Here is a 19,742-nt window from a genome sequence, read left to right on the forward strand (position 1 = left end):
GAACAGGAAGATGGAACTAAGGTCTACTGATCAGAATAAAGAAGGTTAAGGAAAAAGCTCATACACGTTGGTCCACTTAGTCAAAACAGCATATACATGCTATTCCACACATCAAAAAGAGTGTATACGTATACACACACTCCCACAGAAAGAAAAGCGCGTACATGATTGGAAAACCTAGGTTTCGGTCCGAGGTATTTGGTTCATGGTATTGACCCTAGGTATTTGGTCTGAGGTATTTGGTTCGTGGTATTCACCCTAGGTATTTGGTCCAAGGTATTGGTCCTAAGTGGTTTTGGTCCAAGGTATTGACAAAGGGCCTAAAGCTATATAAGGAGGAGAAGATCATAAGGCCATGTGTGCAAGTGTATGGGTTTCTAGGGAATACTTCTAGTTGAAGTATATTTTATGTTGCAGGGGCTATGTTTGTGATTTGATCTAAAATACTTTATGCACCTTGAATTCAATGTTGGATCAGGATCATGAGACCTGAATTGACTTATTATTGGATGATCTGATATTGGTTGGGCTAGATCTGACTGTGTACACCTGTTTTATTCTTTAAATGTCATGATCTGGGGTTGCCTGAAGTTCAGAAGTGAAACAAGGTTATGAGTTGATATTTGCAGATATGTACGTTGGTTCATCTCTTCAAAAGCATGTGTACACACAGGTTATACCCTTCAAAATAGTGTGTACAAAAGAAAAATTTCTTTTTGAGATTTGACTAATCTATCTGATCAAATTCTGTTGTTTTACTGTTGTCCGTCAATGAAGTCTTCTTAGATCTGAAAGTAAAACTGAATGCATAAAGAGTTTGTGTCTCATTGATTAATTGATTAAGAAAGAAGGGTTACCCTTGTTGCTATTTGTTTAGAACTCTATAATATGATAGTAGATCTTCAAAATGTCACTGATTGGTACAGTTTGTGGTTCATAGGTTTTATGATTTAGTATCTTCAGAGGTATACGTAGGTTGGGAAAAAGGAAGTAGTGTATACACGCAGGTTTGCTTCCTTAAAGGAGCGTATACATTTTGAAACGTGCCTTCTGAGGTTACAATTAGTTTTGGTTGTTGAAGCAGTGTTCTGGGTTCAGATCTGTGCACTGGTTACAATGATCTGTCTATTCTAGTTGATTGGTTGAATTTGATTAAGTTTGAATGAATGGTTGATTCAGTTGTGTTAGAGGTTCAGAGGTTTCAGTGATTGATTTTTCTAGTTATATCAGAGATTGATGATTGGGTTTCAGCTATATCAGAAATTGATTGGGTTGGTTGATGCAGATGTATTTGATGGTTGTATTGCAGTGGTGATTTATTTTGAGCTTCAATGTTACTAATGGGTCCAGTATGAAAATTGGATGAAATGTGGTCTACATATAGTGTTGTTGTGTACCAGGAGTATCCAATGTGAAAATTTATGAAGCATGGTCCCTAGAGGATACTGAGGGTTGGAGCCTTCAGTGAGGAAGTCGAAGCTTCTTACCAATAGTGGCTAGTGATTTGATTAGGGGGTTGGAGCTCCCTTCCAGTAGCAACCAGAGAATGAGTGAAGGTTGTAACCTTCTGTAGGTCGGAGCCTACGTACTAGTAAATATATCGGCTAGCACAAGAACTAGGGGGTTGTAGCTCCGTTCCAAAAGAAGCTGGAGAATGAGAGAAGGTTGTAGCCTTCTACAGGTGGGTGCCTGCGTACTGGTATGAGTCTGCACTAGTAAAATATTGTAAACAATTTTTCTTATTATTAAAAGAAGGTAGAGACGACAGCAGCAGGTGCTTTTCACCCACATTGGGTTTCCACCTTAAATTTTGGTGTTCATGTGTTTTTCTTATGTTTGATGGTTTATTTTGTTATTATTGCACATGGTTACTGTTTAATGTTTAATAAAGTACTAATGCACTGATCAAGGATCAACATATGATGAATTAACTGAATCATAAGTTCACTGGATATACATTGGTGGCCTTAAGAACAATTGCGTGCACACGCGAGTTCCCTTCTCTGAAATAGCGTATATAAAATTGATTATGGAAATTAAAAAGTTATTGATTTGTAAATACTGATTCACCCCCCCTAGTATTATTTCCTACAATTGGTATTAGAGCAGATCCTTTGACAAAAGCTTGATTGCTTGAAGGAGATCCGTAGAAACAATGGGAAAGAAGCTAAAGAAGAAAGCACCACAATTGGTGAATGTCATGGGCTAGGTATGAAGCAATCCACTATCCACTAATACTGCTGAGGGTCATGCTCTTTGTATCTATGCGCAACAAGATCCACTTGATGATATCTGCATAAGGGAAAACTGGGTACCTGCATGCAATTTTATGAAATCCTGACCTCTGGAAATTTATGTATACATGTCTATCCTCCATATCTTCTTTGAAATTGGTGGTTGTGAATGCATATTTAATTGTATGCCATGTGATATTTTAATCTTTTTCAATGAAGAGTTGAGTGTCTTATAGAATAGGCATGGTGATTGGGGTACTCTCAACCACTTCATTGATGCTGCTCTCTGAAGTGTATTTTGACGTTAATCTCTTTGGAGTCATGATGATGACAACTGATAAAAGAAAGATGAGATCAAAAACATAAAATACATGTATCAAAAGATGCAACCATGGAAAATACAAATTAGATCAAGCAAATTAGTTCATTCATCAAGATTAAGGAAGTAACACACTCACTAGAGAGAAGGATTGCACAATTTTTGGGATTAGGGAGGTAGACTGGGTGCATGAATTATGCAATATGTAGTCTCAGCAAGAAAGGGGGGATCTTGAGGCTTGAGACTGCGCAATGCACAGTCTCAACTAGGCAGACTGAGGGAAGAGATTACACATTGCATAGTTTTAGTGATCAAGGATGAGGCTTAAGGCCTAGCACTGTGTAATGCATAGCTGGGAAAGCCAATGATTGAGCACTGTGTAGTCTCAAAGGCCAAGGTTGAGGCTTGAGCCTAGAGCTTGCTAATTGCGCAATTGAAAGAGGAAAAAATTGCTCAAGATTGCACATATTTGCCTAGGAAGGAGAGAGAAAACATATCTAAGTGTCAGGGCAAAAAGAAATGTAGATCATCTTTAAGGTAAGTTATATAAGTGAATAATATGTGCCAGAAATGAGCATGCAAAATGAGAAACATGCATGCACAAAATGACTCAACAATACCAACTACTGGTAGGAAGAGAGCAAGAAGTCGATGTGACACTTGTAAAAAGTGAACATGGAATGAAATAATAGTTGTACAAGATAATAAAAATTAAAAAATAGGTACTATCAAAATAAATAGGAAAAACAACAACCATAAAAGAAAAAGTGGCAAAAGTGACAAAAAAAGAAACAAAAAGACACACATGCAAAACTTACTTGGAAAATCATTGCAAATGAAGTTGAAGCTCCTGATCTCATTTGGAAGGCTAGATCTCCAATGTCAAATGTGAAAATGAGCTCTAATAGTGTGAAATATATAGGTCTGGGTCGGGTTAGGGTTTATGATGCACATGCCTAAAATCAAGGAAAAAGTGACACTTGTCATAAGATAAAAAAAAGAAACTTTGTGCCACTTGTCAGACATTAATTATGAATTCCCTATTTTCTAGGGATGAACATTTAGATTTATTTGGGAAATTGCACATTCACACTAGAAAAAGAGATTGAGTAATTCCTAGCAACAAGGGATTTCACAACTCACTTCCTCAGTGAATTGTACAGTTTCTGACCGAGAGAGAGGGCTAGCACAATTTCTGTTCTCAGTGGCTAATTGTCTTCAAGAATTGCACAATTTTGATCCTTAAGGCATAATGTAGTTTCCAGAGATAGTGGATTGCGTAGTTCCAAAAGGGAAAGCTGTAAGTAGGTGTAAGATCAAGGCATGAGATGGCTTGTGTTAGAAAATGATTATTTATCATCGATAAGATAACCATAATCAAAACAATCCAATCAATTCATCACAAGCTCTGCATGCAAAGATAAGTCTTCATAATCAAAAGGAGTACTTGACAATAGTGAAAGATAGGTTCCTATGAATAGAAGGTAGGCTCCAAAATCAAGGCATAGGAAAAATTTTAGAGAGGGTTTGTAGCAACTACAACAACTCCTACGTCCAAAAAGTTTTGCCACTATTTATATGCCAACCATTTTTTATTCTACACTTCAAGAAGTACTAATTATATCCAAATGTTTAGTCATAGTTAGTATTCTAGATAAATTAAATAAGGGACAAAAATACAAAAAATAAATAATCTTTAGTCACTCATTCGAAGATTTTTTAAAACCCTTAATTGCTTAATTACATTTCTAATCATATGTCAAGTCTAGTTTTAATTGAGACTCAATCAAGAACTTATTCTAGTAGTATAAAACTAGGATTGTGTAGTAAAACTTGTTTAGATAGTGTACAAGCTACATGTTATCCTCTCTATATATGTGAGTAAAAGTGATTAGTTCAAACCGTGATTTATTCTCTTTTAATTGTAGGCCAGATGGTGAAGAGTAATAACCTGAATCTATTGATCCTCATTTATCCACTTAATCATAAAATCAACATAAATTTGAAACCTATAATTTGATCCCTTTTTCACATGTCAACATCATTAAAATCCATAAGATTAGCAATATTATTATAGCTAGTTCCCAAACATGTCTTATAGTAGTGCCTCTCTTCCACAAATAAAAGCTTCCCTAAACTACTTTTGTGATCATTTCCTTGACACACCATATCAAATAAACCCAATGAACTATTAACTGGAAAAACTCCCAACCATTGAGTAATTTGATTTTTATAATCCTTTTTTCGAACTTGAAATATAGAAACAAATTGAGCATAAAGATGAATAAAGGGGTGATTCTATTTTCAAATGAAAGTGCATTATGAGCTAGCCATCTTCCATAAAGTAAAAGCATTCGAATGACTATGAGCTCCATAAAATATTTCCTCTAAACCAACTCTATAGAAATGTTTGATATTTTCTTTAGACCAAACATTTTGAAGACCATAAGAATTTTTAATTGCTAACCATACCTGACATGTAAGAGGATAGAATATTGAAAATTTTAGTATGGTTTCTTCACAATTTTTACATAAAATACAACAACTAGGCTCATGTACACGTCTTCTAAAGTAGTTCCAAAATCATTGTTTGTGTGAAAATTCCCTAGGGATAGAGTTGGAAGCCTGAATAGAGTAGAACATAAAATTCAACAAAAGACTCAAACAAACATGCATACAAATTGAATTTACAAAGTAGGTGTGATGTACTCACCCGTAGTCCCTATGGTTGATGAAAATATCACATGGTCTAAACCCTAATTTCTCCTTCCAAAGTTGCAGACCCGCAAGATGGATAAGGAAGCAAGAAAATAACACAAGATTCAAAGCATATATGAATATAAACAAGTTAATCCATAAAAACATCCAATATAAATTCACATTCATAATAATTAATAATGCAAATAGGAATAAAATATGAGTTTGTTTATTGAAAATGTAGTAGTAAAGAGGTAGTTATGATACAACCTGATCCTAGTTGTTGACACCTATGGAATGCTCCTTCAGATCCCTCCTACTTAGGTGATCAGAGACCTCCTCGCCAACAGTAACAATGATATGTGAGATAAGAGTGCTCAATATCAATGCAAAGGAATTAGGGTTTCCTAGAGACATGGACGTGTAGAAAGCATGAGATAACATAGACCTAATATGGGGGAAATTTTGCAGAGTATGGATGCAAAATACCAGGATTCATATAAAGGAAACCTAAGGGGTGTATTTATACCACCTGAAGTCTGTTGGGTTGGTTATGCTGCTAGCTCCTGTAGGTGTATTTCTGATCTAAACCATAAACCCTTCCCAAAAAATAGTTGAATTATATATCTTTTCAAATTTTAAAAAGTTGTTCATGAAAATATTTTAGGGGAACCACATAAATACACATTTTTACAGTGGGTAGAGTGCACATAGATTTTGAAAATTTCATTTTTAAGATAATGATAGGTCTACAAGGGAAAAGGGATCTACTAGGCCAATGTAAGCATCTGATAAAAGGGTGTGGAAAAAATGCTATAACAAATGCTCCCTAATGTATGAGGTTAGAAGAGAGTCTGATGGATGAAATACATTAAGTATATAGAGGAGGACTACTTCATTAGGAGGACCTAGGAGGAGATCACCAAATTCAAGCACCATCAAAACCTGTATAAGGAATCATAAATAAAAATCATATCCATGGTGGGTATACCCATGCGTAGAGGAAAGAAATCATGGATGCTAATCAAGTACATTGCAGATCCATGATGAATTATAGAAAGTATGAAAATGATCATGAAAATACATAGTGCATCCTGCAATAGAGCATATCCGTGGACATAACACAATATAACTATGTCTTAGTAGCATATAGGAGGATATATGCACAAAGAATGATGAAGAACTAACCCACCGCTGAAGTACCATACCATATATAAACTAGTGTTACTATACAAAACACGGGTGCCAACATATAAGATGCTACTAAAACTAAGGGAAACATATAAGAGAGGATGTCACTAGAAAAAACTGAAGGAACTATTAAGTGATCATGAATGCTGACACAACTCAAGGTCTTCAAACCGACCATCGATGATACATTTCTAGACTATGGGAATAAATGTATTGAATTCAACGATGTAAGAATCCATTTGATTACCAATATGTTATGCATAATGTTAAAAAATGCAAGAAAACCCACCGATAATGATAATGGGTGTCAAGATACTAAGTACAATCTAACAAGTGTGAATAAATGAGTTGAATTCAAACACTTGAAAGAATCTATCGAACAAGGGAAATTGATGTATTCCCATTGTCAATAGCAAGGAAGTCTACCATTTATGATTGCAAACCCCAAGTTACTAAAAAGGAATCTAAGCTTTATTCCTAGAGAAATGAGTTGGAGTCGATGGGAAAAGACCCACTGGAAGGAAGGCATTAGGGAATCCCACATCAAACAATAAGAGAGTAACTCATAGGCCAATAATTTGGAAGATCTCAAATGAAAAATACTAAAGAAAATACCATTAAGTATGTCTCTTGCATGCACCATATGGAATGTGCCACTGGGGTCAATTGGAAACCAAGGTACTACATGAATCCCAATGTGTGATAATGTAAGCTGGCATAGAACACAAGGTAAACTACTTAGTCAAATATCAATGATGTAAATCAATGTCGGGCATACGATCACCTATCAATGAGGGAATAAGGTCAAGGTGTGACTCTAGATCTACTCTTAGAGAAAATTTTCAGATTCAATAAGAGTATACCCATCAGCAAGAAGTCAATGGGGACCTTCTATACTGACATAAGTATATGATTGAAATGTTGATTTGATACTGAGAGTAACTTGAAAAACTGGGTATGGTCAATAGACACTGCAGTCTGATGGATATAAAGTTTCACTTCCCTTGAACAAAATCATGACACATTTTGTGACTTAGGTAGCATGGAACAAGATGAACTTTTTATAAGTTTGAGATACACGAGGCATCGAAAAAATCTCCATATGATTGGAAGAGTAACCAAACGGAGGAGTAGTGACTCTAAAACAAGGTTAAACTTCTTAAGCCATACCCAATGAGGAAAGACTCATAACTAAGTGATTTTTTTAATGAAGACACCATTAACTCTGCTGCCAAGTTAATGAAAAAATATATTCTTTTCCCTAGGTTTTTTATAATATTTGATTTGTTTTTGTCTTTTTCATATTATAAAAATCCTAAAAAACAATAAAATAATGTTTATAATATAGTGAAGGGAATGAGTGTCATGGGCAAGTAGATTAGTTTCAATGCTTGGAATGATTCCTATGCTCAATGCAAGGTAAATCATGTAGGTTATGGACACTCAGGGGATTTTTCCTTGAGGGAGATGGGTGTCGAGTCACAAAGGCAATAAATGAAAGGGTTGAACTTTCAAAAACATCATTGACAATAGTGGATTATATGAGAGCAAGTTGGAGCTAACATAACGCCAAAAGTGCAAGTGGCCAATATGCAATGCAAAAGTGAAACTCAATAAGTGTGAGCCTATTAGGTATAGGTCAAAAATAAAAAATGGCTAGTGAGGTGCTAACTAAGAAGCCCATGTTAGGAAGGCTTTACCACTAAGTTATTACATATAAACAATGAGTGAGAGGTAAATTTTCACAACAAAGTGGGTCAACCCTATGGCGGGATACTACAAAAGGAGGTCAAAATGCAATATGAAACTCTAGATTCCTAACCTATATGCAAGTTTTGAAAACAATACCTACCAAAATGGATCAATAATTGTGGTATTTTAGCTCTAGAAACATCACTAAATGACACAATTTTGTCATCAACTTGAAAAAGTGTTGTCAAGGCACTAAAATATAGGTTAAACATAAAAATATAAGTTATAAAATCAATAAAATATTGTAAAGTGGGTCAAAATTTTATATAAATATGTCAAAATGAACTTTTAGGCCTACCTTTTTGGTTTTTAACCAACATAGTGACTTGAAGCCCATTTTAACCCCAAACTTTAGCAACATATTTCAAGAGTTTTATCCAGCCAAATCAAATTCCACGACTTGCAGGTAATTATTCACTTAAATCTCTCTCTTTTGATTCATATTTTAGGAATTTAACTAAGATTTTGACATAATTTAAATTTACAAATGGAGCTCCATGTACATGACTTTTCTTTTGTTGGTTCATGTACAACTGGCCCTACACATGAATTTCTAGAAAGAAAGCATCGTACACTTGCAGTTGTTCAAAGGAAAAGTTGTGAACATGCATACTTGGATTTGAAAACTTGATTTTAATGATTATATTTATAATTTTTTTGCAATATGTCCATTGTTTGGAGAGAATTGGAGCTTGTGGAAGTTGATAACTTGGTGTTAGTTGACCAAGAAGTAATGGATGGACTAAAAAATTATGGCTTGCTTAAGTTTTTTGTGATGCCAAATATTTAGACCTAGTGAAGATTATTGAAAATGCCCAACAATTATTGGGACCCTAAGAAAGGATGCTTCATAATAAATTCAATGCCTTTGTAAATTGAAGTTGAAAATATTTACTTTATCATAGGTTATCTTGAAGGGGTGAGGCAGTGAATCTTGAAGGGAAAGTGAGTGGGTTATTGCACTAATCGGACACAAAAAGTGGGTTCACAATTACCCATAGGAAACATTGACAATTTGGAAATGAAGAAGTTACTCTTTACAATTTCTAGAGTATCTAGATCCACTTATTTACATCAGGGTTCCCAACCACATATTGTGGAATTCCTATGATTAGTAGTGTATGATTAGTGCACTACAGTCTCATCCAACATGAAGAATCAATTGATGGCATGCAAACAGGGTCGAATGAAAAATTTCAACTACGGGAGTATTTTCTTCTCATTATTCTTTAAGCAAATTCCCACACTATGACCATGAGTAATACCCCACATCTGACATCCAAGAGAGCCCTAGATGGCAAGGTGGGTCAATTTGATGTGTAGAATTAGAGGAGGCTGAGTCACACAAGTGACTTTTGATGACAAGTTCTTCCATTGTGGGAACAACAACTTGTAGTGATTAAGGACTACCCTATGCAAGACTATAATTCCAAGGAGATCCAAAGTTAGTTCTTCTAGAGGATGCTGCTTGGGGTGACATAGGTAGATTTTTATGATTTTCAAAGATTTTTTTTTAATGATTAGAAATTTTCAAGAAGTTAATTTTTTTTTTTGTGTGGATAAAAAGTACTAACGACATATGGTGATATTACAGATATTAGACCAGTAAGACTTGAGGGTCTATCAAGGCACATGCATTGAGGCAATGACATCGAAAGAGTAGACATAGAAATTGAGAGAGTCCTTTGATCAGTACAAAGGAACCTAGAGGTTCAGATTCATCAAATTCCAATGGCACTAGTAGAGGACCTTTGGAGGATATATAGAATAACGTGGTAGGAGTACCACACGAAAGGGTGTGACTGTTCTAAAGAGTGGAAAATTCCATCATCCATTACCATGAAACACATCCTGGGCAGGGCCCTCAGACTTAGATGCTTTGTATGATGGACTGATTGGATTATGAGATAACTGAGAATAGGCCCTAATTTTGTAGGAGATTTTTCCACGTTTTGTAATATTTTGAACACTCATATATACATACAAACACACACACATACACACACACATACATACATACATACATACATACATACATACATACATACATACATACATACATACATACATACATACATACATACATACATATATCCATACATACATACATACACACATACATACATACATACATACATACATACATACATATTGATGATTTTACCATGTTTGATTTGATCAATTTCATATTGATTATGATTTTTAATGTGATGAATGATTAACATGCCAATCTAATACATATTTTGCAATAGAATCAACAATTTAATTCCTTAATCATTGAATGTGAACATAAGTAATAAAATCATTAGGGGAGTTTTGAGGTCTAAAATGGGCTTCCCAAGGAAATTATAAAATAACGGTGGAAATAATAAAATAAGATTTGATTACATCATCAAATTTTAGAGGGAAAAAATAAAAAACTATTTTTTCCACTCGTATTTTCAACTTATATCCCTATTGGTTTATTCAAATTTCGAGCAGAAACATTCATTGGAGGCACAATTTGATTCTTCATCCAAGGAGTACCCATGTTGCATACTTTTGATGGACCCTGCTACACGAAAAATGATAAATACATGAAAAAATGTGATTGCAATCACGTTTTTTCATTTATTTATCATCTTTTGTGTAGTAGGGTCCATCGAAAGTATGCAACATGGGTACTCATTGGATGAGGAATTAAATTTTGCATCCAACAAGTACTCCTGCTCAAAATTTGAGTAAAACCTTAGGAGATAAGTTGAAAAAGCAGTTTTTTATTCTATTATTTTAAATTTATTTTATTCTTTTACTCCAAAAATGGTGAATCATCCCCCATGGTTGATATCATCATCTTGAATCCTATTGGTTATTATAAAGTTTATTTTGGTTGTACATTTTTCTTAGGAGTTTCATTTTAGATCTCAAAATTCCTCTAATGTAAATGAATGCTCAAGCAATCATTCTTAGAAATCAATGAAATAAGGAAGGATCCCAAACATGATAAACATTATTAGGTTGAGACATCATTAGCTGAAAATCAAAATAAACTACTAATGTTCGGATACCATAAGATATTTCCTATGAAAGTAATTCAATAACAACACTATATTCAACCAATTATTAGAAGAAGGACCTGTACATGTGCCACTGAAAACAAACAACTTGCCAGATGGATAGTAAATTACCTAAGATATAGAAGTTAAGTTCCGGGTGTGCCAACTATCTCCATTCGTGAATCCTAATTAAATCAGATCACCCATCCAATCCTATCAAAGCATTTTGAAGGAACAATCAGATACATCACCAAAAAATCTAACAGTAAGAAAAATTGTTATGTACACTAATTACAAAACAAAGAAAATGTTCAAGTAATATCTTAAGCATAATACTTCTTGAGTTAGATCCCATTCTTGGGCTCAACTAACACGTTTCCTTCAAAATTTATCAATTCATAAGCTCCCTTGTTCAAGACATGCTTAACGATGTAAGGGTCATACCACATAGGTTTGAACATGGCTACCCCCAAGGCATCCTTGTCTTGGTCATAGGCCAACACAAGGTTCCCTTTGGAGAAAAACATAGGATGTATAGTCTTATGATATTGATTCTTTATGTGTTTCTTATGAGCCTTATTCATTGTAGCAACATCTTGACATTGCTCATCAATATGTTCTAAGTAAACAAGATGTTCCTTTAAGCTTGTTGTGTTAGGAAGAAGTTGGACCACCAACTCAAGTGATGGAATTTAACACTCTATGGAGATAATATGTTCCATACCATAAACTAATTGAAAAGGACTAAAACTGATAGTAGTCTTGACTGATATACGATATGCCCATAGAGTTGGATACAACATGATATGGCAATTTTACCTAGTCTCATTAATGGTTCTATGAAATATGGTATTTAAAATTTATTAACAACTTTGACTTGACCATATTATTGGGGGTAATGGGGAGAATAATTATCTTGTTTAAACCCCAAGTTAGAAGCCAATTCATTCTCATCCTATTATGAAAATGAATTCCTTGGCGAGTAAAAATATCTCTAGAGATATTGAAACGTGAAATGATCTGATTAAAAAGTTGGAAGAGTGCAGTAGTCTCACCATCATTACTATAAGTTTGTATGTCTTTGACCCACCTAATAAAGTAGTAAATTTACACAATAATGTACTTGTGCCCCCTAGCTAAAGCCATGTGACAAGTCATAAATTCCACTTCCCACTTAGTAAATGGAACAAGGAAAATTTTATGGATGGAAACTTATCTTAAAATTTGAAAACCTTGGCAAATATTACTAGCCCCTAGTATGAATATTATAAAAAAAATTGGAAGTATTTTTGTAAAATTATTTTTTAGGGGTTTTACATGTCTCTATTTTAACCCCCCTTCACTAAAGTGTCAACCAAGGTTCATAAAATTTGAGCTACAAAATATCGCTGATCTAGGTATTCTTTAACAGGTTTAATTAAGATGCAAGTATTATGTTCTTAAAGTCCAACAGACTACTTAATCCAATCTGTCACTCACAGGTACATTGTATTTAATCTCTCTACGAACTTAGTACATAATTGAGTACCAAACTATTTCAATCTCATATTTCAATCTTAACATCTGAATCTAAAACCACTCAACTACTTAAAATAAAAACCAAAATTTTATGAAGTGAAGAATCCTATTAAACCTTTCTTTAGAAATAACAAAATATCATGAATCAAAAGATGTAATTTGGTTACTCTGCCAATAAAAAATGATTATAGTACTGAAGTTTTAATTTATTCAAATACAATGCTAAATAAACATTTTATAAACATTTTTTTATCAATCCAAATCAAACATTAACTCAAGCAAGTCTCACAATACCAAATAATATAATTCATTTCAATCAAACAATGGTTAAAAAGAATCCAACTTGTACAAAATTTCTAACATTGGAATTTTAATCAAACATCAATGAAACATAATCTACATGTAAACCTTAACCTATACAACCAATATGAAATCAATCCTAATTATGGTTTCAATCCTGCAATCAGGATTATTCAAAACTTGGAAATAACATTCAATTCAGAAACAAGAGATGATTGATACTATTAAATGAAAGGTACAATTACTCTACACTAGATCTAAAAATACATATTAAATCTTACTAAAACTATGTTTACAAGGCTTGGCCAGGATCGATGGTGAGCCCTTTCCAGTGACCTGAGTCCAGCTAAATTAACTATAGTAGATCAAGTTACTCACATCACATCAACAATTATGAAATAGGAGCCGAAATAATATGTTATAAAGTCTTCAATAAAGTTGATACATCATAGTTCCTAGAATCAAATAAAAGACACAAATGTTCTAGCAAAAATATTGTCACTAAATTTTTTCTCCCCTCTCACTAACCTATGACACTATTGATAATTCCCCTTTAAACAGGCCACTGTCTAAAATATTCACAACTGAATTTACAAGAATAGTAAAAAATGATTCAATCGTGTCATATTAGGACAACATTGGATTTCTTGTAACCTTGTTCCAGTCCATACAAATCAATGCCCATCGGAACTGTCTCCTTGTCAAATATAACCAGATGTCTTCTATATAAAGTCTAGCACATTCTTTGAAAATATGAATTGACTCCAAATTTAGTTGAGAGGAGGTACCAGACAGATGTTCACCGTTGCTAAGACAAGCACAAAGATATACTATTGGCTTGTTGGTGAATGATCCTAGTACCGAAAATATAGTGTTGAACAACTGCCTAGTAGCGAACTGTCCATCCAAGCTCTAAACTTATAAAATATACCTGTCACGAGGTAGGGAGTTCACATTTTCATGTCAAGTACCCCTAATAAAGATGAAATCATATTAAAATGTTAGAAACATGACATAAAATTCAATTAAACATCTGTCTAAATCAACCAAAGAAGTATGAAAATGAATATAATCCATGACTTTTTAACTCCATTCATATTTTGGACCATTGATAGACAATAGGATAGTTCTGAGTACCAAAATGGTAAAAAATGAGGCAAAATGACTGTGGAAAATGGTGGAATAAGGTATGAAAAAGAGGCCAAAAACAAGTCCCAACATCTTCCCCATGTTGATGAGTTTGCATATCCTCATGCAATAAAAAAAGAATTGTTCAACTGTAAAAATTTTGGTACTATCCACCCCTCATATCCTTGCTGCACTAACTAAAATCTCCAGTATATGATTATTCATTGTCTTATATTGTTGAAGTCTTCGAATTTTGTCATAGGCAGTGTATCTTCGGGTAGGCTTCAACTACCTTACCTTCCATCATAGCAACCTCTTATTTTTCTCATTCAGCCTATCATTTTCTATTTTCAGAATTGAATTTTAAGCCTTATACATTTCATTCTCACTCCTAATACGCTTATATTGATACAAGACCTTATATTTATGGAACTTCTCTTTTCTCTTAATATTCTTCCTTTCCATCTTATCAACTCAATACTGTAGCTCTCTCTTGGCAGAATTAAGAACATTTTCAAGAGGCAAAGTATTCTCTTTTAAATCAGTCTTCCCATGAACCATTTTTCTTGAATATGACTTCTCATTGTTTTAGTTGTCCCTTTATCTTAAATAGGCCCAAATTCAGATAGATTATTGGGAGGAAAATTACCTTGAAAGTCACCAAAATTATTAACAGGCCCTTCTTCCTCTGGTGATGACTTGTCAGAAATTTTTGTTCTTAGTTGTGAGAGAGAGGGACCTTTTGTGCTCACATATGGTTCTTTCTATGGAGATTATGAAACAAACACTGGCTTGAGGAGTTGAGTTGCTTGTGGATGATGTTGTTGTAGCACCATATTATGAGTGAGTCTTCTCCCTTGTTGTGAGGTTTGGCCCGGAACATTCTCAATCTGTACTAAAGGTAGCATAATATCATTTTCTCCATCAATTTCTTTCTTACCATTCTTCTTCTTACAAGCTAATTTTTCTTCCACCCCTTTTTAGTGTGGCCTTTTAGTCATTGAGGTGACTGCTTCTTTAGTGTAGGCATGCTCTATTCCAACTTTAGTTTTCAAAGTTTCTTCTTAATAAGTTCCTCCTGTTGTTTTGACGATTTCACCTTCTCTGTTGGAGTGTTCTGGTTCAAACCCTCTTTTGAAGGCCTCTTTCTATTTTTTGATTCCATGACTGGGGTTTGATCCTCTTGAACATGGTTACGGATTTTTTCCGCTTGATTCTATGAATCTATTTCTAAACCCTTACTAGAAGGCCCTGCTTTTTCTGTTAATCTCTGGAAACTCAACAAGGGTCTCAGTTTCCTTCACTAATTTCTTTGGAGTAAGGGTTCTATGCTTTACTAGAACTTGATCAAGCTCTCATAAAATTTTTCTCTCTAGGAACTGTGCCCATGTATCATTATGGCACTCAAGTTCATATTTGATTATTATTTTGATGAGGTCATAGTGACAAAGAATGGTTTTTGGGTTTTTAGAGGATGAATGGACGTTTCTCGCAACCTTTTGCAAACTCTTCCATAAAAATAAAGGATCATCATCTGTAAAATGCAAGAGAAACCTCATATGATAGAGAAAGGTAAATGCATACTGTCCCTCACAAGTTAAAATTTTTTGTAACGCTATTAGCCATGCATGCCATTTTTATGCTATGTACCTTCTTGGAATTCCCTTAGTCTAGTCGACATTTTTATGCTCGACCTTTAAAAATTTCTCACTTTTATGGAGATCCACTAGATTTCCTTTGAAATATTTCTCTCTAGTTGCAGGTAAGCCGATTGCTTCATATACCAATGCTTTTGTGAGTTTGAATTCAATGTCTCTAATTTTTATAGAGGTATTGTCCAATTTTTGTGCGAACTTCAGAGTGACGATATCATTATGTCCTTGAAACTTTTGCAAAAACTATACAATGCTAGCTAAATATTTCTTTATCAATCCAAATCAATCATTAACTCAAAGAAGTCTAATAATACCCAAATAATCTAATTCGTTTCAATCAAAAAATGGCTAAAAATAATTCAACTCATACAAAATTTCTAACCTAGGATTTTTAATCAAACATCAATTAAAAAAAATCTTCATGTAAACCTTAACTTGTAGAAACCAATATGAAATCAATCCTAATTCTAGTTTGAATCCGCTAATCACTTATATGTGAAACTTGGAAATAATATTCAATTCAGAAAGAAGGTCACATGATGGAGCGCGCCGGTCTCGGTTAACAAGGGTTAGGGCACCTGTAGATACCACAGGCACATGAGGGTTATATTGTCTCTCTCCGTTACTCGCCGTTTCGCACTGTTGCACCCACGTCGTTTTCCTCGCCGTCCTCGCATCGCTGTTGTCCGTTCCGTTCCCGCTAGCAAAGATGGAAGGTCACATGGAGACCGACCTAGTCGACTACTCCGCAGATCCGCTCGAAGTCTAGGTCATTTTCGATAACCCTAATTTCTCAGTGTCGGTTTCACGATTTCCAGGGGATTCGGACCCCTTTCCGCAGGACACCTCGCCCGTGGTCTCTTTGCCCGATTATATACCGGAACCATCGGCCTCTATACGGTTTTCTGATTTCTCGCCGGGTCTGGAAGCACCTCCCCTATCACCTGGTACCCTCCATATCCTATCTACCTTCATGCCTCACCAACTATCCTTTGATCCGCACCCGCCCCTCTCCACAGTTCTTCCAACCCCTTCGATGGTGGCCCCTGTTTCTGGATCACAAGCACCCCTTGTGTCTGGGTTTTAGTTGTCCGGCTGTTTCGAAACCCCGACAGTTCAAGTAAAAGCCACAAAATCCACATCTCCTGAGGGGACACAGAACCCCTTTGTGGATCATCCCTCGGCTCCTCGCACCAAGAAGCGGAAATCCAGGTGCATCAAGGTGACGTCAAAGGACATTAACATAAGGTTTGGAGAAACATCAGCCATCGGGGAAGTAGCGGTTATGGCTCGTAACGTTCTGGTAGGACATGTGCGAGGGCGGGCATACTCAGCCAACTTATTGATGCTATGGGTAAAGGAGATCTGGGATGGTCTGCTAAAAGAATTGACGGATGTCCATGTTCTCCCCTGTGGATGGTTCTCTCTTCATTTCGCAAAAGAAATCTACACGGACCTGGTTCTGGAAAAGTACTAGCACATCGAAATGGCACCAGTCCTGCTCAAAAGGTGGAGTCCCCTTTTTTACCCTGAGCGTGAACAGATTGGGGCGGGACCCCTGTGGGTTCGATTGCCGGGTTTACCGCTACAATACTAGAATGAGGATGTACTCATAAGGATTGGCAATGCGCTTAGCACATACCTGGACCATGACCGCACGTTTGTGGAATCAAAGAAGCGTACACTTGCTCGTGTGCTCGTTCACCTGGACACACGAGAAGGGCTGGAAGAAAAGATCACACTGCATTGGGGCAAATACAGCAGAATACAGATCCTGGACTACGAAGGTGTCCCGTTTCGCTGCAATCGATGCCATCAGGTGGGGCACATGTTCAAGGATTGTTCCCTCAATAAAAAATCGAAGGAGTCACCTAATATTACTCCAATCGCATCTAGAGGTGCCTCCCCTGTTATAACTCGTCAGCCTCAGGGTCCCTCTCCTGTCTCACAGGTCTCTCCTCAAGCTACTCCACAGAAATCAGGAAAGAAGGGATTCGGATCGTCCTCCCCGCCGATGACCAGGGCTCGGGCAGCAGCAGGGGCTGCTCAGGTCTCGGGTACCTCTCTAACCCTATCTCCCAGTTCACTCGATACTTCATCGATTTTGGTTACATCAAAAGCTCATGTATCATCTGCACACTGCATCATATCATCCCCTCCCCCGACTATTTCTTCGGTTCAGCCTTCCTTTCCACCCTCTTCCTCATTTACCTCACAGTCATCTCCCCGTAAATCAACCTCCCATCCTTATGCACTTCGATCCCGTGCTCACAAAGCTGATCTACCAGGTAGTCAGGTGGGGTTGGGTATCATCCAATCAGGGACGGGACCTATGACCACCAGAGGCAGGAAGACCGAAATTTCAAAAGCTATCAGGTGGGCTGGGGTAGAGGTAGCATCAGGTCGTCAATCTACACTCGAAGGGGTCCTTAGAGCAATTCCAACCCCGAGAAGTGTTCCCCCATGAAATGCTTATCTTTCAATTGCAGGGGTTTGGCTAGTCCCCCCAAAAAACTAGCCCTACAGAGGCTCTTCGAGGTAGAATAACCTGACATTATTCTACTTCAGGAGACTCTAGGTCTGGCTGAGAATGTTACCCTCTCCTTACAATCCCTAGTCCCAAAATGGAAATTCATGGCAACCGATGCTATTGGACGATCAAGGGGTCTGGCTATCGGCTACAATCTCAGAACCATCAGAATTGATGCAGCTTGGGGTGGACTGGGGTTCTTGGGTATTGATATTTTTTCATCGGAGCTTGGAAAATCTCTCAGAATCTTGAACGTTTATGGTCCTTGTCACCAGAGGGAGACTTTTTGGAGGCATCTCCTTAATCTTTCACTATTGGCCCAAGATCACACCATTCTGGGGGGGGATCTAAATTTTTCTTTGGGGTTCAGTGAATCATGGGGGTCCTCAGCACAGGTGGATGCCATCACGGAATTCATGAGGAACATTCTGGATCAGAAATACTTCATTGACATCCCCATGCAGAAGCCTCAGCCCACTTGGAGGAACAGAAGGGTGGGCTCGGCAACTTTAGCTCGCAGATTGGATAGATTCTTGATGAAGGGCCCTCTGCTTCTGCAATTTCAACATTATAAGCAATGGGTAGGTTTAGGGGGTATATTTGATCATTCCCCCATATATCTGGAGATATTTGGGCCACACCCGAAACCAAAAGCCCTATTTAAATTCAATCACACATGGATACAAGATCAGGGTTTCATAAAATTGGTCAATGACTTCTGGAAGGCACATCCCATTGATAGAGAGGCCTCCCTGGAAAAGGGGTTTTGTAATAACCTCACCTTGCTAAAGCATCTAACCATCAATTGGGCAAAGGAAAAGAACAGAAAGGAATCCGAACAGCTCACCAACATTGAAGCTGAGCTTTTTTCTCTACAGGATGACCGGAATTTGGGATTCATCTCGGGGGAGGAAAAATCTCGATTGATTGAGCTGGAAAACCAAAAAGCAAGCATCCTCAGACTAAGGGAGGAATCCAACAGGTTGAGAAGCAGAGCTATATGGTTGAAAGCTGGAGATGAAAACTCAAAGTTTTTTCAGAACTATGCAAAAGGAAGGAAAGTCTCAAATACTATATGGAATCTGCCTCTACCAGAGGGGGGTCTTGCAGACTCATTCAATAAGCTCTCCCAGCTTGGTACTAATCACTTCAGAAGCATATACAAATCTCCACTAGGAACAAACCTGGCTGAAATTATTAATGTGGCAAATCATTTCCCTAGATATGTAAATGAGGAAGACGCTGAAGATCTTACGGCTCCGGTCACCATGGAAGAATTGGAGGGCACATTAAAATGGTTCAAGAAAGATAAAAGCCCTGGATCGGATGGATGGTCCATTGAGTTTTACCTAACCTTTTATGAACTCTTGGGTCAAGACTTGC

This window comes from Pinus tabuliformis, chromosome 5_1, assembly GCF_031772625.1.
Source record: "Pinus tabuliformis cultivar Carrire ecotype Pingquan chromosome 5_1, CPIR1, whole genome shotgun sequence".
Classification (NCBI taxonomy): domain Eukaryota; kingdom Viridiplantae; phylum Streptophyta; class Pinopsida; order Pinales; family Pinaceae; genus Pinus; species Pinus tabuliformis.